Here is a 22312-nt window from a genome sequence, read left to right on the forward strand (position 1 = left end):
TGGGTTCATGAGGGACATGTCATGCTTCATAAATCTTCTGGAATTCTATGAAAACATTTCAAGCTAAGTGGACAAAGGGGATCCAGTAGATGTGGTGTACCTAGATTTCCAAAAGGCCTTTGACAAGTTGCTGCACATGAGGCTGCTACATGGTGTTAGGGGTAGAGTATTAGCATGGATAGAGGATTGGTTGATTGCCAGGAAGCAAAGAGTGGGGATAAATGAGTGCTATTCTGGCTGGCAATCAGTGACTAGTGGTGTGCCTCAGGGATCGGTGTTGGGACCACAATTATTTACAATATATGTAGATGATTTGGAGTTGGAGACCACGTGTACAGTGTCAAAATTTGCCGATGACAATAAGACAAATGGCAGAGCAAAGTGTGCAGAGGACTGTGAAACTTTGCAGATTCACTGAGTGAGTGGGCAAAGGTCTGGCGGTTGGAATACAACCAATGTTAGTAAATGTGAATCATCCATTTTGGTAGGAGTAACAGCAAAATAGATTATTACTTGAATGGTTAAAAAGTTGCAGCATGCTGCTGTGCAGAGGGACCTGGATGTCCTTGTGCATAAATCGCAGAAGGTTGGTCTGCAGGTGCAACAAGTAATTAGGAAGGCAAATGAAATTTTGTCCTTCATTGCTAAAGGGATTGAGTTTAAAAGCAGAGAGGTAAAGCTATAGCTGTACAAGGTGTTAGTGAGGCCACACCTGGAGTACTGTGTGCAGATTTGGTCTCCTTACTGGGCGGCACGGTGGCGTAGTGGTTAGCACTGCTGCCTCACAGCGCCAGAGACCCGGGTTCAATTCCCGACTCAGGCGACTGACTGTGTGGAGTTTGCACATTCTCCCCATGTCTGCGCGGGTTTCCTCCGGGTGCTCCGGTTTCCTCCCACAGTCACAAAGATGTGCGGGTCAGGTGAATTGGCTATGCTAAATTGCCCGTAGTGTTAGGTTAAAGGGGTAAATGTAGGGGTATGGGTGGGTTGCGCTTCGGCGGGTCGGTGTGGACTTGTTGGGCCGAAGGGCCTGTTTCCAAACTGTAAGTAATCTAATCTAATCTAATCTAATCTAAAAGGATGTACTGGCACTGTAGGGGGTGCAGAAGAGGCTCACTAGGTTGATTCCAAAGTTGAGGGGATTGGTTTATGAGGGAAGGCTGAGTAGATTGGGATTATATTAACAGGAATTTAGAAGAATGAGGGGTATTTTATAGAAACATATAAAATTATTAAGGGAATTGATAAAATAGAAGTAGAGAGGATGTTTCCACTGGTAGGTGAAACTAGGACAAAAGGGCACGGCCTCAAGATTAGAGGAAGCAGGTTTAAAGCTGAACTGAGAAGGAACTTCTTCACCCAGAGGGTTATTAATCTCTGGAATTGCTTGCCCAGGGATATAGTTGATGCAAGCTCAGTAATAGCTTTTTTAAAGCTATTTTTTGAAAATAAAGTAATTATGGGATATGGTGAAAACTCAGGTAAGTGAAGCTAAATCCACGAAAAGAGAAGCCATGATCCTATTGAGTGGTGGGGCAGACTCGAAGGGCCGGACGGCCTGCTCCTGCTTCTGCTCCTAGTTCTTATGTTTCTATGTTCTAAAAAGCCATACTATTTCTTTTACCCAGAAATATCCTTCCAAAATTCTCTGCCTCCCTCAGACGTCCACTCAGTGAGTTCCTTTCTCACTGCCACATGCCGTAACGTCCTCAGCCCTCCAGCTCTTTGACCGCACGATGCAACAAACTCGCTACCACAGCCACATGATGTCCCTCAGCTCCATTCCTCCCATTGACCAACCAGGTTGTACCCTCTACTTGTCCTCACCTATCCCCACTTCACCATCGTGCCCCTGCCACCCTTTTTATCTGCAGCTTCCCCCACACCCACCCCCAGTCCTGAAGAAGGGTTATAACCAAAACATCGACTTCTCCACCTCTTCATGCTGCTTGGCTTGCTGTGTTCTTCCAGCCCTCTGCCTGTCCAATCCAGACTCCTCAGTGCCAAGGCCCCAGGCTCACGAATGAAACTTTAAACAAAACCAACCCTTCTGAACTGGTAAATATAAAAATATAAATTAAAGTTAATGTTACACATTGTTCTTCACAAAAGAGATTGGTAGTTAACATAAATCCCAAAGTCTTGTGCAGATATATACATGGTAAAGGGTAATAAAAGGGGGAATGGGGTCAATAGAGACTAATAAAAGACTTAGACATAGAGGCAGGGGACACAATTGAGATATTAGGTGAACACTTTGCATCTGTCCACAACAAGAAAGATGCTACTCAAGTCATGATGAAAGAAGAGATACATCAGGTACTTGGAGGATTTAAAATTGTTCAAGTAGATGAGTTGGGTGAATAGTCAACACTTAAAGTTGACAAGGCACTAGGGCGAGACCCCAGATGCATCCAAGGAATTTGAGGAAAGTGAGAGTGGAAATTGTGCAGTTACTGGTCACAATCTTTCAGTTTTCCTTTAACTCAATGTGATTCCAGGACGTTACACCCTTTGTCACAATATGGATTAAAGATAAACCCAGCAACCATTTCCCTTCGACTGGTTGGCAATCTTTTAGAAAGAGCAGTTCACGGGAAAATTTCTAGTCACAACTAGGCAGATTCAGCATAATAAAGGAAATCTAACATGGATTTGTTGAGGACAATTTGTCTGTATTTGGATGAATGATTTCTCATCAGTCCTCCTCTACAATGAACAGTACAGTAAAATACAGTGATGTTATTTAAATGGAGTTTTCTGAAGAGACAAAGAGGGATGATGACGATAACACTGTTGATGTAGTGTACATGGACTTCCAAAATGTGTTTGATTCAATGAAACACAACACACTTGTGAACAAATATTGGTATAAAATGAAAGGGATACTAACAATATGGATAAAGAAATAGTTGAGTAATTGGAAATAGGGAGTAGTGATTAATCAAATGAAAACAGAAAATGCAGGAGAGACTCAACAGCTCCAGCAGCATCACAGCAGAGAGAAACACTGCTAACATGTCAAGTCCATTATGCCTGCTGAGTTTTTTTGCTTTCATTTCACATTTCCAGCATCTCAGTTTTTTTGCTTTTAGTATTGTTGTGGTTTTTATTTGTTCTTTGGGCTTGAGGACGGTTTTTCAGCAGAGTCCACAAGAGGTGATTATCGGGACTCTTGATCTTCCTGTCATTTATTAATGACTTAGACCTTTGTGTACTTTCAAGTAATGACTGTGAACCTTAAGGAGGAGGAGCATGTAGTGCTTGTAAAGGGAGCAGACATACAAGTGGAATGGGTGACAAATAACTGATGAACGTTAACACGGCAATGTAAAGCAATTCGTTTTGCTATGAAAAATGCACAATGCCTGTGGAAAAGAAAGGGCATAATTTTAAAGCGAGTGCATAAGTAGCGGGTGCACTTGTATGTACATGTGCAAAATCTGTTGGATGTGGCAGATCAGGTTGAGGATGTGGTTAATGAGGCATGAAGAATCCTAAGTTCCATTATCATTGTGTCGAGTACAAAAGCAAGGAGGTTAAGTAAAATCTACATAAGACAGCAGTTCAGCCTGGATTGAAGTGTCGGGCCTATTGCATATAGGTTTAAAAGGGGTAAGAATGCAGAGTGCCATAGGCAGTACGCAGTGTGATAATTTCATATGTACAGGTGGGCTGAATGGTAAGAGTGAGTCGCAACATCTCAATCACCTCAAAGTTCCTGTACCAAAGTCTGTCATAGCAATATAACCTAAATCTAGTTATAAAATGCAATATCTCATTAATACACAATATGTTTTTGTTGTTTGACCTGGCACTGGTTTTCCTCTGAAATAAGCTTATATTTTCCTACACTTAAGGATTATAGGGACAGCAACATTCAACCTGAGCAGCAGTTCATACAATATCATTAGCTAACTTGTCTATACAACATGGTGACAGTGGTATGGATTTGATTTGACTTTTCATGGGTGGTGGTTTGAGATTGTCAGACTCAGCTTGCAGCTGCCTGTTCATATTGTACAGTCAGGAAGGAGCTGAAGATTTTGAGACCTCTGCAGAATTACCCGAATGGCAATCCTGAACAGTGACCTGAAAAGAGATGTACTACAATGAAAAGAGTTTGGAACTCCCTCGAGAAGGAAAACTAGCAATTCCAAAGCAAATGCAGATGCACCACGAGCTGCTAGCTTGTGGAAGTGATTCAGGAATCAGGTATTTTAAAAATTATTTACAGCTCAGGTCAAGCATCACTGCCATAACAAGCAGGCACCATGAGGCACAGCTACACAAATGGAAGACCACAGAGAAATATTTGTCTAAGGTCTAAATGACAAAACCAGTAATTATCAGGATAATGTCAGGAAAATTGAAGGTCTAAGTAGACCTTGTGTAAAAGGGACAGGAAGTTTGGGAAACTTTATTCAGGCAGGAAGATCCTTTATAACAGCTGCAATAAATGTAAGAATAATTTACTGATATCATGAGAGGCAGGACGCATTCAATAAAACTAATTAAAGCGGGAATCATTAATTAAAGCTACAAAGAGTGGGATTCATACTAAAATGCAGGAATTCTCTACTTTTCCCATGAAGGGCAAGAATACTGCGTTTTAGTCAAAAATGCAGAATAACCAACCATTACAATAGCAGGACAGCATAACAGTTTTCACTGCAAACTGGGAGTCTTCTAAGTGAGAAATATATATGAGATCACATTTGGTAAACATGGCATTAGAAAAAACATTGCTTGGAAGGCTTAATTTGATACAGGGTCAAAAGTGAACACAGAATTCGAGATCTTGCAGAAAATAATTTCTGCACTACAAAAAAATTTCTAAAATGGCTACTAAATCAGAAGATGAATAAGTAAATACACATCTGTACATAAATGGGAGTGTAACTAATGACATTGTACTTTCCCAAGAGATAAAACAACCAACAGATACTTTTGAACATGTGCTGAAAGTCTTTTACAAATCACTTTAATCTCAGAACTATTACAATTCTGAAAGAGTTAAAAATCACACAACACCAGGTTATAGTCCAACAGGTTTATTTGGAAGCACTAGGTTTCAAAGCGCCACTCCGTCATCAGATGATTATAAAGGTTAAGATCATGCTCACAGAATTTATAGCCAAAAGAATGCAGTGTCATGTAGATGTGATGCAGTAAACAATGTTGGATTAAAACTTTCATCTTTTATAATGGGATATTCTGGTTTCTGTTCTTTGGTATGTAAATCCCAAAACTTCTCTTCAATTTCATTTTCAAGATAGCACAGCTTTTTGGACAATAGGTGTGAAGTCTGTCTGTGTCCCAATGCTCTGTCAGACTGACAAACTCTCTGTATAGTTTTACAGAGTTTTACATGGATTCGTGCAGTTTTTGAGCAAAATAAAATATAACTCTGCAAAACCAAATTCACCCATAAGCTTATATGTGTGCACATGCAGGAGCGACAGATTGAGTGTGTACGTGGTAGTATATATATGTGCGCATGTAAGCTTGGTTAAGTGTGTGAGTGTGATGGGGTATGTGTTGGTGTGAGCATGAAGTGGGATATGTGTGTGCATATGAGAGAGAGAGCTTGTGTGTGAGGGAGGGTCTGTGTGCGTGTGTGTGCATGTGTGTTCAGCCTCGGAACTCCAGGTGACTATCCTCCAAGGTGGACTTTGTGACAGGCAGCAGTGCAAAGTGGCTGAGCAGAGGCTGATAGCCAAGTTACGTACCCATAAGGATGGCCTCAACCGGGACCTTGGGTTCATGTCACATTACAGGTGACTCCACTGCATGATGCAGTCTCTCTCTCTCTCTCGGTCTCTCTGAGACACACACACACACTTCTACATACTGACACACTCACGCAGACCCTCCCTCACACACAAGCTCTCTTTCATATGCACATACATATACCCCTGCATTCACACCAACACACACACACCCTTTCGCACTCACACACACACTTAACCAAGCTTATCCACACACTTTAATTAATAAGTTCAGTTCTTGGGACACAATGTCATCTGTAAGGGAATCATGATGGACCCTATAGAGCCATTAGAGTTTACAGATGAGTGGCACTGGGTGCAGTGGATGGATAAGCAATGCAAACATTATCGGTGTTAAAAATTAGATATTCATTTACCATGTATACCCGTGTAAAAGTCACATTTTTAAGACTTTTCTTTAAGGTTAAATTTGAGGTTGACTATTACATGGGGGGTCTGAAATTCATGCTATAATTCAAAATACCGTATCGTTAGCAGAAGCCCAACTGATCTCTAAATGAATAAAAAACACACAAGTTACAGTAATTGCTCCTACACAGTTACTTGTTTTCTTTGCAATTTCAGTAACTTACAGTTTAAATGCTGCTGTATGTTTTTTGCTTTTTCTGGAGGTCATTTTTACATAAAACGATGAAGAAATTTCAAAACCTCAACTAGGTATATGACTGTATTCCATGAGCATTACAGGGAAACTGAGCTCAGCTGAGCCACATGCCTCTGACTCTGACCTGATCCGTCTTAAAGTTTCTTCTATTTCCCTCCATTTTCTCTCATCTGCAGTTGTTTTAGTTTTTCAAACTAATATTTTTAAACTATTGTTTCTGATTTTAAAAAAGTTACATTTGACTCTCATACAGTCTCACTGATTATTATAGCCGTAACATTTATGTACAGGATTAGACCTTGGCTCATAAATGTTGATCTGTTATCTGCAAAGAACTGGAGTCGAATTTTACACGGGATGTATGGAAAATTCCAGACATTTTGGCCAAAAATAGGGGGGGTCGACCTTTACAAGAGATCGACTTTTACTTGAGTGCATACAGTAACTCATTTTCTTTCACCTCATCAATTTAAAACAGTAAATTACCAGGCAAACTCATACAATGTTATTGGGGAGAGATTTACATCTAGATAAGGGAGGGACAATATCACATGAAAATCCATTCAATTTCAAAGAAAAGCAGGCAAATTCTCTGGTGTCAATCAATATTTATCCCTCCGCCAATGCCAACAAAACAAATTTGAGAAAGAAATGGAAAATGCGAAGAAATGTCAACACGACTTGCAATACCTGTAGGAAGACATGTGGAGTAGAGGAGAATAGTGAGGAAATCTCAGGTACCAATAGAATAAAACATTGCAGGTCAAGGAGTTTTCAAACAGATTATCCACTCTTATCAAATTTCTGTTTGTGGAATTGTGTTGCCTAACTGGCAGCCACATTTCCTACATTACAAGTGAATACGTTTCAAATATTTTTTGATTGTTACATGTATTGAGACATTTATCTGAATGGCCTTTCATCATAGCTAAAAACTGTGCTTTGGGGGAGGCTTCATTCTAACAGCTGGAGTTCACTCTGTTCGTCATCACTTTCGTTTAGCTGCCTTGATTCCAGAACACAACTTGCTGATAGGACACCACCATCTGTGCATCAAATAAAAATGTCAGCATTATTAGTTTGAGAGGTTTATGATTTAAGTTAATTAGACTGTAAGAACATTGTAAAGAGCCACAGGAGAGATTTCAGACCCCATTATAACTGATGTTCATTCAAAGGTGTGCTTGTGTAACGCTCCTCACCCTGTGATTTTAGTTAAGCAAATAGCCCAATTGAAAGGCATTAATAGTCATCGTTACTGTATCCCTGAATGTGTTTACTGAGAGCTTTCATATTGTCCAGAATAAAGGTTGCCACAGCATCGTCACACTATATTCGTATTTAAAATGCTATTTTTTTTCATTCTTGAGCAACCATGGTAACAACTAAACTGTAAAAATTGAAAGCTGAGAAGTCATTGGAGTTTTCAGCAGTAGAGGGAGTCTTTAACTTGATTGGTGCTAGGTGAGGGCTCCTTACAACTCCAGACATTTGACAGTCTAAGTTGGCTTCTACTCTAAGACAGTGTGAATGGAGTGCTCTCCAGTGGAGAGAATGGGATATTACACCAAGGCCCTTCCTGACTTCAGGTGCATATAATGAATTCCATCATACTATTTCGTGGTGTAATGAGATTAGATTAGATTAGATTAGATTAGATTTCTTACAGTGTGGAAACAGGCCCTTCGGCCCAACAAGTCCACACCGACCCGCCGAAGCGCAACCCACCCATACCCCTACATTTACCCCTTACCTAACACTACGGGCAATTTAGCATGGCCAATTCACCTGACCCTGCACATCTTTTAGACTGTGGGAGGAAACCGGAGCACCCGGAGGAAACCCACGCAGACACGGGGAGAACGTGCAAACTCCACACAGTCAGTCGCCTGAGTCGGGAATTGAACCCGGGTCTCTGGCGCTGTGAGGCAGCAGTGCTAACCACTGTGCCACCGTGCCGCCCAAATAATGATATCCATTTCCAGCATCCTGTGGGAAAGTAAAATTCCAGATACACTCAGTTCTAAGGAGGGCATGACTTGACAATTTCAAAATGTAAGTAATATTCCATTTGACCTGGAATTTTGCAAAATTCATGATAGGGCACTGAGGACAAATCAGGGAGCGATGAAGAGGAGTTCAAAGGTTACAGGCTGTGATGAAATGAGAGACACAGAAGCAGTGATGAAGTCAGCTGTGCTGCTGAGGGGACAGCTACTACACAGACTGTACAGGAGACTCCAGGAGCAATCAAGAGCCACTAAATGGGTTTATGCTGTTGGGACTCCAGAAGAAGTTTGAGAAATTAATAGATAGCTAACAATTTGAGTCAGGACTCCCAAGAGGTACTCAGGAGATGAGAAAATAGGGAGGTTACTGGTTCTGTGTCTGGGGAAGCTGTGAAATGTTTTTTAAAAGTCTGCATCAATTAATACATCGGTGTAGCCAGTACAGTGAGGTTGAAAAACTCAAAAATAGCAGTTGCTTCCAACAATTGAGCAAGATTGGAACTCAGGATAGGGGGTGTGGGGGCAAGGTTAGCTTTAGCTTAGTGAAGGTAACTGTGTGTGAAGAGCTGGAGTTATGCTTTTGAACATGCGAGGGTGTGCAGTTTTAGAGTCCAGGACATCATAGCAGTCATCGGGATAGACCATGACAATGTGACTCTATACATATTTTATGTATAGAACACCTATAACTATGACAGAAGAAGGTGCAGCCACTGAAGGATTCCTCCTGAAATGTGATTCCAGTTCTACAAAGTATTCAGGCAAAGTATTTGTACAAAGGTCAATAATACCTGCATTAATGACTTGCATAGGAGAGATGCAGCAACTCTTACCACTTCATGGTGCCCCAGAATGGTTTGGAGCCTATTAAGTAAAAACCTTAAAGGAAGTGAGAGTTTTGTGTTGACAGTTAAGATTAGTGTGATAAGATCTGATGGAACAGTTGTCAGTTTGCACCCTCTGTGTCCAGTGTCACTGCCACAGCAAGAAAATGTGTTGCTTCAGATATGAGCAGGTGATTGTTAGGCTGGGAGAGGAAATATAACTCCATGAAGCGCTGATTTTTGAAACTAATTAGAATTTTCATTTCTCTGACAAGACTAGCTGGACTGGAGGGGGTGGTGTGGCCCTATAAAGTAGGAAACGGTGAAACTCCATTTCAGCAGTGTGCAGAAGGGACGTTCTCTCCCATGGAATAAAAGTTAAGCTCTGAGCAATGTGCTGCTGGATTTGACCCAGGGCTGGATTTATTTCTTCAGTCTTCAGGTGGCTTACCTAGACATGAAATGTGGCACATGCACAGATCTCCAATCAGCAACAATCCATTGTCTAATTATGTCAAAAGACTCAGTGGGTGTGCAGACTCTGACAATATTAACAGAGTTGTATTTAAATTCATCATTGGAAATAAGTTCTCTCCCTTATCTACTCTAAATGGGCGGCACGGTGGCACGGTGGTTAGCACTGCTGCCTCACAGCGCCAGAGACCTGGGTTCAATTCCCGCCTCAGGCAACTGACTGTGTGGAGTTTGCACATTCTCCCCGTGTCTGCATGGGTTTCCTCCGGGTGCTCCGGTTTCCTCCCACAGTCAAAAGATGTGCAGGTTAGGTGAATTAGCCATGCTAAATTGCCCGTAGTGTTAGGTTAGGGGTAAATGTAGGGATATGGGTGTGTTGCGCTTCGGCGGGGCGGTGTGGACTTGTTGGGCCGAAGGGCCTGTTTCCACACGGTAATGTAATCTAATCTAAATTTCAGCACAAGTTACAAAATCAAGTGATGAATAAATTTATTTCTGAAACAAAGGTTTCTATACAGTTTTTTTAAGAACAAAGCAGAGTAGAGGTGCTTCATTTAATAATATACTGCTTATCCCTCTTTAAGCATGCTTTATCACACTGTTTAATACACAAACTCTATTGACCAGTACTACAAAAACACAAATTTTGATTGTCTGATGCCCTGACGCTACTGGAGTCCATTTGCGCCGTGCTTCTTTGGCACATTCACAGTTGCTCTTTTAATTCTCAGTTCCACATTTTTAACCATTACCTCAGAAGCTGCAAAGCCTTTAGGGATATTGTCAATAGAAATATAAACCGAGAACTCAAAAACAACCTTAGAATTATGCATAGAGTTGATGTTATGAATTTATGAATAAATAGCTTGCTACAGTTGTCAATAATTGTTTATTAAAAAAACTTTTCTGAATTGCTTTGCTGGACAGGTTGGCTGGTGGAGCATCTGTTCAAGAAGTTTGAATAGAGCCTTTTTTGTTGGCATTTCCCTCGGGGTTATGAATGCCGGGCTGATGTTCAAAAGCTTTAATAACTCCAATTTATGAGCAGGCAGTTTTATGGTCACAGTTTGACTAACATATTAAAGAGGCTAGTGAAGTGCTAAGGGCATGGATCAAAGTGTGCTTCAGTACAAAATAAACCACGTGATATTTAAAAAGTTTTGATTCCTCCATTCCTCTTTTCACTACCAGATCTGTGCAGTAAGAACAGTAATAGATGGTTAGAATTGTTTTTCTTGCACATGGTTTCTGAGTGTGTCCATGAGATGAATGGTATATGGGATGAGTTAGCATGGAATTTGTTGGGATTTAGAGGCATTAGCTGGCATTGAGTTAGCATTAAGAAAATGATGGATCCAGGGGATAAATGTAGGTAGGAGTAAAGAGATATGAGAGGACCCCAACATGTGTAATAGCTGTGGTCAAATCACTGTACATCAGCCTCTGAACTAAGAGGCTGATGTACAGTGATGCTTCTTGTGTATCAGGGCACAGGTCATCTATATTACACCTCAAACTACCACCTATTGTTTTCTCTCAATTCAATTTTCACTAAGATAATTATATCATTTTTTGTTACACAGGGTCAGCAAGCAGCTGATACCAGTGTGTGTGCGTGCTCACTCACTCAGAAACTGAGGTTCCCCCAATTCGTTGGTGACTTGTCAGGATGAGAAACTGGGCATTTCATTAAACACCCAGAGAATAAACGTCCCTCCTCTTAAAATGTTCCCACCTACTGTCCCAGCCGCATCAATTAAAATCAGAGAGGAGGTCTGGAAAATGTGAATCACTTCCCATAAGTTGGTAACATCCTCTCAAAAATTACCTCGTAATTATGCTCCAGGCAGTCACACCCTGCACACTGATTCAAAATTGATCTGTGATCAGGGACGGAAGTGAGTGAGTGCTGGTCAGGCAGATTTGAGGACGGAGGGGTTACAATCGAGGAGCCTCAGCCCTTACAATTGTCCAACACTTCCAAGGTTCTTACAAGCTGTTTGGACAAGACTGAGGACTGCAGGGAGCATAAGCAAACTGACCACTTGTATAGAGTAGCGTTCAAGTCGGTGAGGAAATAGGAAATATAGTAGTGGTAAGAGACAGTAAATTAGGGCAATAGATACTGTTCTGTGCAGCTATGAGTGGGAGTCGCAAAGGCTGTTCCTGATGCAAGGATTTAGGATACCTCCTTGAGGGTGGAGGACAACTTGGAGGTGAGGTAGGAGGGAGCTAATTGTTGAACCAATATATAGATGCAAGTGCCCTATGATCATTGTGTTACATTTGTTAAAAGCTATTCATATTTCATGATTAATGTATTAATAGTTTGAATGTGTGAATAGACTGTTTTCACCAGCATTTTATGTTCATTGTATTTCTTATCTTCATTCAAAATAGTTTTATTTCTTGGCCTCATGATTCTAGGTGCTTCCTCAGTGCTGGTCTTTTGTCACTCTTTATATTATTACCCACCCCAATCGGATCACAATGGCTGACTTTTTAAGATCAAGCACCCTGAATATTTGGCTCCCATCATCAGTTGCCATGCAGCTGGATCTCTGCTGTAGCGATTCAGTCAAACCCATTTGTCACTCTCCCTCCCATTAATTTGTCTGTCACTTGCAATTGCTTTATGCATTTATATACAGTTTGCAATGCACAGATATTTTCATAAACTTAACTTTTATTTTTTTTTGCTAGTTATCTCAGTGTTTCTGAAGGATTAGAAAATTGGCTGAGTGGTAGGAGACAGCAAGCATTTATTATATCGATGAATAATTGACAATGGGATAGCAAGTCCTATATGCAATGTGTTTTTTTGTAAATTTATTCATGAGTCATGGGTGTTACTGGCTGGGCCAGCATTTACTGCCTGGTTGCCCTGAAAACATTGGTGGTGAGCTACCTCTTCGAACAGCTGCAACCCAAGTGCTGTACGTAGACCCATAGTCCCATTAGGAAGGGAGTTCCAGGATTTTGATCCAATGTCACTGAGGGAACAGTGATATATTTCCAAGCCAGGATAGTGAGTGGTTTTGAGTGGAACTTGCACACGGTGGTGTACCCATGTGGTAAAAACAATGACTGCAGATGCTGGAAACTAGATTCTGGATCAATGGTGCTGGAAGAGCACAGCAATTCAGGCAGCATCGAGGAGCTTCAGCAAAATCGACGTTTCGGGCAAAAGCCCTTCATCAGGAACCCATGTACCCATGTACCTGCTGCCCATGTCTTTCTAGATGAAAGTGGTCATGGGTTTGGCAAGTGCTGATTGAGAAGCCTTGGTGAATTTCTGCAGTGAATTCTCTAGGTAGTGTATACTGTTGTTACTGAGTGTTGGTAGCGATGGATGTGATGCAAGCATGCTCCTTTTTCCTTGATGATGTAAAGCTACTTGAGTGCTGTTGGAGCTGCACCAATCCAGGAAAGTGGGAAGTATACATATTTATGTAGATTATAGTTGTTTGGAGTGTGTCCAGTGTATACTTACCAGAACTCAAATTGAGAAACAGGATTCTGCAGACAAAGGTCGTGTTCCTTGGAATTTGAAAGGTTTCAAGGTAATTTCATTGAAAACAAATAGGGGGAGAGAGAGAGAAACTGTTCCCTCATTGGAGAGTTTAGTATCAAGCGACAAAATCTAAAAGTTGTGAATGCATAGAATGCGTTGCCAGCCGTGGTGGTGGAAGCAGAGTCATTGGGGACATTTAAGTGACTGCTGGACATGCACATGGATAGCAGTGAGTTGAGGGGTGCGTAGGTTAAGTTACTACATTTTACATTAGGATTAAATCTTGGCACAACATCATGGGCCAAAGGGCCTGTTCTGTGCTGTACTTTTCTATGTTCTATGTTCAAGGCAGTCCTTCAAGGCATCATTCTCGAATCACTACCATCCTAAAGCCAAGAGAATGGGGCCACAATCTGGAAGATACTAATCCATTACCACACTGGCTGTAAGTTGATTGAACAGCTCAGTCTAAATGGACAAAAAAGATTTTGGAAGCTGCCACACCCAACCCAAATCCTGCATCCAGATCTGAAGAGTTCAAATAGATTTCAGAGAGAGGAGAAGCTGCTGGAACCAGCTCCTTGCATTCCCACCAACATTGAGACAGTCCTGGGAGCAGCTGAAGACTAAAGCTGATTTTATAAACTTTGCATTGACATGTACCTTCGATCTGATGCAGAGATCTGTCTCACACACACACATACACTTTGCTGAAGAGATGCATTTTTTTTTGCTTAATTAAGTCTAGTAAAAAATAGCTAAAATGCTGTAACTGCAAACTCACACACTCAAGGACCAGCTACAGAGTGGGTGCTCTCGTATGTAGCCCCATAAATGTTCAAGGTAAACTGATGACTGGGATGGCGTCAAGGTGAACGCAATAAACCTCTCGAATGGGCATTGAGATGACTTAACTATATAATTAGATTACTTACAGTGTGGAAACAGGCCCTTCGGCCCAACAAGTCCACATCGACCCACTGAAGAGCAACCCACCCAGACCCATTCCCCTACATTTACCCCTTCACCTAACACTACAGGCAATTTAGCATGGCCAATTCACCTGACCTGCATATTTTTCTTTGGACGGTGGGAGGAAACCAGAGCACCCGGAGGAAACCCACGCAGACACGGGGAGAATGGGCAAACTCCACACAGTCAGTCACCTGAGGCGGGAATTGAACCTGGGTCTCTGGCGCTGTGAGGCAGCAGTGCTAACCACTGGGCCACCGTGCCGCCCTCCATTATGCAACCATGCCTCAGATGATTTATACCTATTCTTCATTACAAGGGTGTGGAGAGAGAATAACATCCAGTTACGGGTGCTGCTTCTCCAGTGTTCTCTTCAGCTTTTGTCCTTGTTGACTGGAGAAAAGTTTCTGAAAGACGAGAGAGTTCATGCCTTTGTCATATGATCCATCTTACCAATGATCTAAATATAGTGGATTGCAATTGCTTCATTTTGACCGGATTAGATTATGGGTGGGTAAATTACCGTGTTGCAGAACTCATCTTCTTTTCACATTTATTGGCTTCTTCACCATCCTGATTTTGTCTGGATGTTCTGTAACTGGGTCAGAAGGTATTTCACATTTATATTCCCCTTGGCTGATTATCTTTAATGGACCCCTGGAAACAGGTTGATTCCATTTTATTGGCTTTGGTATTAGTAAAATTGAGTGATGTAAATGTTCTTGGAAACTATATTAAAGTTGTGCTGGAAAAGCACAGCAGGTCAGGCAGCATCCGAGGAGCAGAAAAATAGACATTTCGGACAAAAGCCCTTCATCAGAAATAAATCAGAAAAGCCCTGAAAAAGGGCTTTTGCCCAAAACGTCGATTTCCCTAGCACCACTCTAATCTTGACTCTAATCTCTTAAGTACCCACATCTGCCATCTTAGAAACTGCTGATTCAAGTCAGTATAATATGCTCTCAGTCTTTTAAAACTCAGTAATTTTTAGCCAGTAAATAAATAGCCATGCTTTTTTTTAATCAAAAATGTCTATCACCTGTGTATAAAGTTAAAAATCACACAACACCAGGTTATAGTCCAACAGGTTTAATTGGAAGCACACTAGCTTTTGGAGCGACGCTCCCTCATCAAGTGATTGCCTGATCAGATGAAGGAGCGTCACTCCTGTTGGACTATAACCTGGTGTTGTGTGATTTTTAACTTTGTACACCCCAGTCCAACACCGGCATCTCCAAATCATGACCTGTGTATAAGTCAGTCTTGTAATATAATTGACATGTAGTCTTTTCAATAGTCAATACTTTGGGGAAGTTACTCCGATTTGATGACTTCATTCATTTAAAGGCACACAGAACATTTAGATATTCTCTCCACCAGATGAAGTGACAGCCTCCAACCAATTGACAAGATTAATGTGCACCACGGCGGCACAGCACTGCTGCCTCACAGCGCCAGAGACCCAGGTTCAATTCCTGCCTCAGGCGACTGACTGGAGTTTGCATGTTCTCCCCGTGTCTGCGTGGTTTCCTCCCACAGTCACAAAGATGTGCAGGTCAGGTGAATTGGCCGTGCTAAAATTGCCCGTAGTGTTAGGTATGGGGTAAATGTAGGGGTATGGTTGGGTTGCGCTTCGGCGGGTCGGTGTGGACTTGTTGGGCCGAAGGGCCTGTTTCCACACTGTAATGTAATGTAATCTAATCTAATCTAATCTAATCACATGACCTGTCACAGTGTCCTTAAGAAAGGGTAACAAGGATTAAGCTCAATGTAAAACTGCAGGAAAACGTGACTGAACAGGTAAACAAACATCAGAAACATGTCACAATATCAGCCACAAAACATTGGCTCCATGCCCTAAGGGAAGTGAAGAATGATGGCAGTTTGGGGTTCAAGGCTAATGCCAGGTAGTGTGTAAGATTTAGAGAAAGACACAATTCAGTACTCCACCAGGAAACAGATGTTTGACAGAATCTGCCTTCTGAACTTGATAATAAAACCATTTAATTTCATTGCTTCATCACCCAACCTTAGAAGAAGACTGGGACATCTGGAAGTACTCAGGGATGGCCTCACAAGAACAGGGTACAATGCCCAACTCATCAACTGCCAGTTCCGACGTGTCACAGCAAGGAACTGTAATGACCTCCTCAGGAGACAGACATGTGCTGCAACTGACAGGGTACCCTTCGTTGTTCAGTATTTCCCAGGAGCTGAAAAACTAATGTTCTTCGTGACCTGCAACACATTATCAATGAGGATGAGCACCTCACCAAGACATTCCCCACACCTCCACTACTTGCCTTTAAACAACCGCCAAACCTCAAACAGATCATTGTTCGTAGCAAGCTGCCCGGCTCTCAGGACAACTCCATACAACCCTGTCACGGTAGGCGCTGAAGACGTGTCAGAGTGTGGACATAGATACCACCATTACGCATGGGGACACCTCCCACCTTGTACATGGCAGGTACTCATGTGACTCAGCCAACGTTGTCTATCTTATACATTACAGGCAAGGATGCCTTGAGGCATGGTACATTGGGGAAACTGAGCAAAGGCTACGACAATGGATGAATGGGCACCGCACAACAATCAACAGACAGGAGGGTTCCCTCCCAGTTGGGGAACACTTCAGTGGTCCAGGACATTCAGCCTTGGACCTTCGGGTGACCATGCTCCAAGGTGGACTTCGGGACAGGCAGCAGCAAAAAGTGGCCGAGCAGAGGCTGATAGCTAAGTCCGATACCCATAGGGAGGGCTTCAACCGGGACCTTGGGTTCATGTCACATTACAGGTGACCACCATTGCACTATACACATACATAGATACTCCTACACACACACACTCTCTCACTCATACACACAGGCACTCCTATACACACTAACGCACGGACACACATGTACACAGACACGCACACAGACACCCAAACACACCCTTACAGACACACACACTCCCACACTCACACATGCACCCCCTCACAGACTTAAGACACTCCCACACTCACTACACACACACATACACTTTCTCATGCTCACAACCCCCAACCTAGACAGACACACACACACAGACAGACAATGACCCACATGCACACATATATTTTGTGGGGTGAATTTGTATTTGCAGGGTTACATTGTATTTTGCTCAAAAACTGCATGCATTCATGTAGAACTCTGAACTCAAAAACTGCATGAATTCATGTAAAACTCCATTATCTCACTTTTTAGATTAGTATCAATCTAAACATCATGGCATAGACAGAGAACACAGGGGGCCAACACCTTCAAGATATTGTCTAGCTATCACCATTGTTAACAGCTAACCTGAGAATGCAACTTTTTAAAAAAAGGTTTTGTGATTTACACATGAAAGAAGTGAAACTATCATGGTATTCAAACAGATGAAAGACTCAACAGACAATCAATTTTTCAATGTATAATTTCAGTTACTTCACACTGTAAATTTTTGCTATAAATTCTGTGTTTTAGGATTGAGCCCTCCACTACCACCTGATGAAGAAGTGACGCTCCGAAAGCTAGTGTGCTTCCAATTAGTGGGCGGCACGGTGGCACAGTGGTTAGCACTGCTGCCTCACAGCGCCAGAGACCCGGGTTCAATTCCCGACTCAGGCAACAGACTGTATGGAGTTTGCACATTCTCCCCGTGTCTGCGTGGGTTTCCTCCGGGTGCTCCGGTTTCCTCCCACAGTCCAAAGATGGGCAGGTAAGGTGAATTGGCCATGCTAAATTGCCTGCAGTGTTAGGTAAAAAGGGGTATGGGTGGGTTGCGCTTCGGCGGGTCGGTGTGGACTTGTTGGGCCGAAGGACCTGTTTCCACGCTGTAAGTAATCTAATCTAATCTAAACCTGTTGGACTATAACCTGGTGTTGTGTGATTTTTAACTTTGTACACCCCAGTCCAACACCGGCATCTCCAAGTCGAGAATCAATTAGTCTGCAATGGAAACGTGGATGAACTTCCACGTGCCAGCAAACAAGACTGTGACCAAGACTGGTGAGAAAACCACTCTTGTAATGATGACTGGCCCCAAGATGACTTGGCTCACAATGGGTTTACCTTTTAAGGCAGATGACACAAAATTAAAGTCATTGGGCGATATTCATGCACAAAATTCTCCCAAAAAAGAAATTGCACAAAGGCATTGTTCACCGGAAAGGAGAAAGATGTTTGCATGATCATAAGCATGAGGCGTTTGAGACCAAGAGGACGATGCAGAGAAACAAGTTTGTTCATCCTGGGCATTTCATACCCCAGTCATGTAGACCATGATGAGGATCAGCCAATACTGACACAGTTGTTATTCTGGTGGTTCTCTTATGAGTATTATTCAACCTTATTAATAACCCTCTCAAGAACACTGTCCAATAGATGATGAGACAAGTAGACATGATGAACTAAACCATAAAAATCAATGAACTGCAGTGTTGGAAATCTAAAATGAAAACAGAAATTGCTGGAGAAACTCAGCAGGTCTGTAAGTGACTGTGGACAGAGAAACAGAGTCAACATTTTGCATCCATGATCTTGACGGTGACAGTGAAAAAAGTATCAGCAAAGGTAGAAATACTTGAGCACCCTCATGACCAACATTATGCCAATAGCTCAAAGAATCTTGGAATGAACTTGACTCAAATAATGACAAAAGAAACTTCTAAAATGTGGAATAGCTAATGTGCGTGATGGCACTGATGATGATACGTTGTGGAATTAGGATCCTGAATTGACTGGTACAACTGATGACAGCGATGAAGCTGGTGAAGATGAGGAAGATCATTGTGATGATGTTGTACACTCAAACTATAGGGACAAATTGATTATTGATTCAAATACTGTTGAGGCTGATTTTAAAGGAATTCAGTACAAAATGTCAATCACAGGGCAAAATACAGAATGCTATGGCATGTAATGCTGTCGTAATGCTTGCTCAGAGGCATGCAGCCACTGAATACAGATTGTTTAAACACCAAGAAGATAATGTAATGTGTGCTTAACTCCTTTCAGAATCTCTCGGAGCGAGTGCATTTCCCATGTGACATGAGTTGTGACACCACCATGCTCTATTAGATGAATTAAGTCATCAGTAACAGTGGCTTTCACACTCAAAAAGACTCAAAAAGCTCAAAAAGAAGCATAGATAATTGTGGGAACTAGTATTCCTGCAGCTGAATGCAACCCATGATGAAGGAGAAAAGCAACAGTTCACCACCGAAACAATAGCTGAGACACTGAGACCTGACCTGTCTTGGAGAGGGTGGATTCAATGAGTCAAACTACCAATACTGAAACATAAGGGATGACCCACAGAGCAATGATGGCCAGGAACCACAGGCAATGAAACCCATCATGTCAAGCTGTCCACTAACACCAGTTACAGGGGGCAGGCATCTCACATTTCCACTCAGCATCACAGGACACGCATTACATTACCCTCTTGGTGTTTAAACAATTTGTATTCAGTGGCTGCATGCCTCTGAGCAAGCATTACAACAGCATTACATGCCATAGCATTCTGCATTTTGCCCTGTGATAGACAAAGAGGAATCCAAACATAGACAACCCATTTAGACCTTTATAAACAAATGAAACCAGAAAAGAGAGAGAGAGAGTGTAAAAGATTACTTTTAATTTGGAGATTGCAAGAAATGACTACTTGGTGTGCCCATGCTCAGCAACACCTCCTCCACGCCACCTCATCACCAACATGTTCCTTCCACTCCACCTCATCACTGACCAACCCCACCCCCCCTCCAAAGCTGCCTCGACACCCATGCCTCCTCCACACCAGCTAATCACCCAACCCATCCCATGCTATCTCGTCATCTAAACACTCTCCAAACCGGGTCATCACTGACACCATGCCACACCAGCTCATCACTGACATGTTCATGTAGTTATAACAAATAGTAAACGTAATTATTTTTCATAAATGCACTGTATCCCAATTTATCTCACCTTCAATTCAAAGTCAATAGAAAGCATGGACCAGGTTTCTGTACTAAAGAAAAACTGTACTAATTAAACTAAAGCTACTGATTAGCAAGACTTGGAGCTCAGGTTGAGGTTCTGGATGTAGGTTTGATCACTGAGCTGGAAGGTTAGTTTCCAGACGTTTCATCCCTATACTAGGTACCATCAGCAGTGAGCCTCCAGTGAAGCACTGGTGGTATGGCCCGCTTTCTATTTATGTGTTTAGGTTTCCTTGGGTTGGTGATGTCATTTCCTGTTCTTGTTCTCAAGAGATGGTAAATGGGATCCAAGTCAATGTGTTTGTTGATAGAGTTCCAATTGGAATGCCATGCTTCTAGGAATTCTCGTGCATGTCTCTGTTTGGCTTGTCCTAGGATTGATGTATTGTCCCAGTCATAGTGGTGTCCTTCCTCACCTGTATGTGAGGATACTCGTGAGAGTGGGTCAAGGCTTTTTGTTGATAGATGATGTTCATGAATTAATTCACTCAATTAAATCACCTCTCAACCTTCTCTCTTCGGAAAACAGCCTCAAGTTCCTCAGCGTTTCCTCACAAGACCTTCCCTCCATACCAGGCAACATCTGAATAAATTGCCTCTGAACCCTTTCCAGATCTTCCACATTCTTCCTATAATGTGGTGACCAGAACTGTATGCGATACTCCAAGTGTGGCCGCACCAGAGGTTTGAACAGCTGCAGCATGACCTCATGGCTCCAAACCTCAATCCCTCTACCAATAAAAGCCAACACACCGTATGCCTTCTTAGCAACCCTATCAACCAGGGTTGCAACTTTCAGGGATCTATGAAGACCACCCTCAATACCACCCTCAATTCCATTTCTCCATATTTTGTGCAATAGCCTACCATGGGGAACCTTATCAAATGCCTTACTGAAATCCATATACACCACAACAACTGCTTTACCCTATCCACCTGTTTGGTCACCTTCTCAAAGAACTCAGTAATGTTTGTGAGGCACGACCTACCCTTCACAAAACTGTGTTGACTATCCCTAATCAACTTATTCCTTTGTCAATGAATATAAATCCTATCTCTTTTAACCTTTTCCAACACTTTACCCACAACTGAAGCTCACTGGTCGATAATTAACAAGGTTGTCTCTACTCCCCTTCTTGAACAAGGGGACAACATTTGCTAGCCTCCAGCCTTCTGGCACTATTCCTATAGACAATGACGGCATAAAGATCAAAGGCAAAGGCTCTGTAATCTCCTCCCTGGCTTCCCAGGGAACTAATGCAGCCCAGAGGAGTTATCTATTTTCACACTCTCCAGAATTGCTAACACCTCCTTGTTGTGAACCTCAATCCCGTCTTGTCCAGTAGCCTGCATCTCAGTATTCTGTTTTTTCCAGTGTGAATATTGACGAAAACTATTAATTTATTGCTTCTCATATCTCCTCGGACTCTACGCACAACTTCCCACTACTGCCCTTCATTGGCCCTAATCTTACTCTAGCCATTCTTTTTTTTTTCCTGATATACCTTGGGAAAGCTTTAGGGATGGAAAGCTTTCTGCAGCTAGTACAGAGCAACTGATTCACTTGGAAAGTGTTTCTTACTTACTAGTTCAAAAATTCACAGCTCATAGCAACTGCTGCAGGAAATGGAAGTGGTTATCGCGATGTTTAACTGTCTCTTTTTACTGAAGAGAACAAACAGCTTCTGCTGTGGAGAGCAGTAACACACCTTCCAGTGTCTTACTCTCTTTCTGTGTCTACGTGTTTGTAATTTGTCTCCAATTCTAACCTGCTTAGTTACTTGAGAATGAACCAGCTTCACTTCAAACTTTCTGTTCCTGGTAGACGGCACATTACAGGAATCAACAGCCAAAAAGAGATTGCAACAGGTACCAAAACTCCTTGCTACAAAATTATGCAGATATCCTGGTAAATCCATTTTGAAAAATGTTCTTGTTATTGTCGTCCACAGCTTTTAAAGAGTCAAAACTAAGAAGATGATTCTCGTACAAATTGCTTGTCTTTTAATGTTGTAATACTCTTTGTCTGTTATGTAAGAACATACTGTCACTAGTCTGTGTTTATTAAAGCTTTTGTTTAAAACTGCTCAATAGTATAATATGTGGAGGTCTTTCCTGTCGTACTAACATGGGCTTA

At 42.0% G+C, this 22312-nt stretch overlaps 1 protein-coding gene across 4 annotated transcripts in view; it reads left to right on the plus strand.

Moving 5' to 3' along the window:
• LOC122557045 (gamma-aminobutyric acid receptor subunit beta-4-like) overlaps positions 1-22312 on the plus strand; it is a 171413-nt gene that overhangs the window by 121342 nt on the left and 27759 nt on the right. Inside the window, exon 2 of one of the 4 annotated variants that reach the window (XM_087991799.1) lies at positions 21953-22044. The exons of the other annotated variants lie outside the window; for them this stretch is intronic. The gene's annotated coding sequence lies outside the window, so the exon portion shown is untranslated. The remainder of the gene's footprint in view (positions 1-21952; positions 22045-22312) is intronic. 4 annotated transcript variants of the gene reach the window in all.

This window comes from Chiloscyllium plagiosum, unplaced genomic scaffold, assembly GCF_037043375.1.
Source record: "Chiloscyllium plagiosum isolate Xiang-an unplaced genomic scaffold, Cpla_swu_hap1 HiC_scaffold_11, whole genome shotgun sequence".
Lineage (NCBI taxonomy): Eukaryota > Metazoa > Chordata > Chondrichthyes > Orectolobiformes > Hemiscylliidae > Chiloscyllium > Chiloscyllium plagiosum.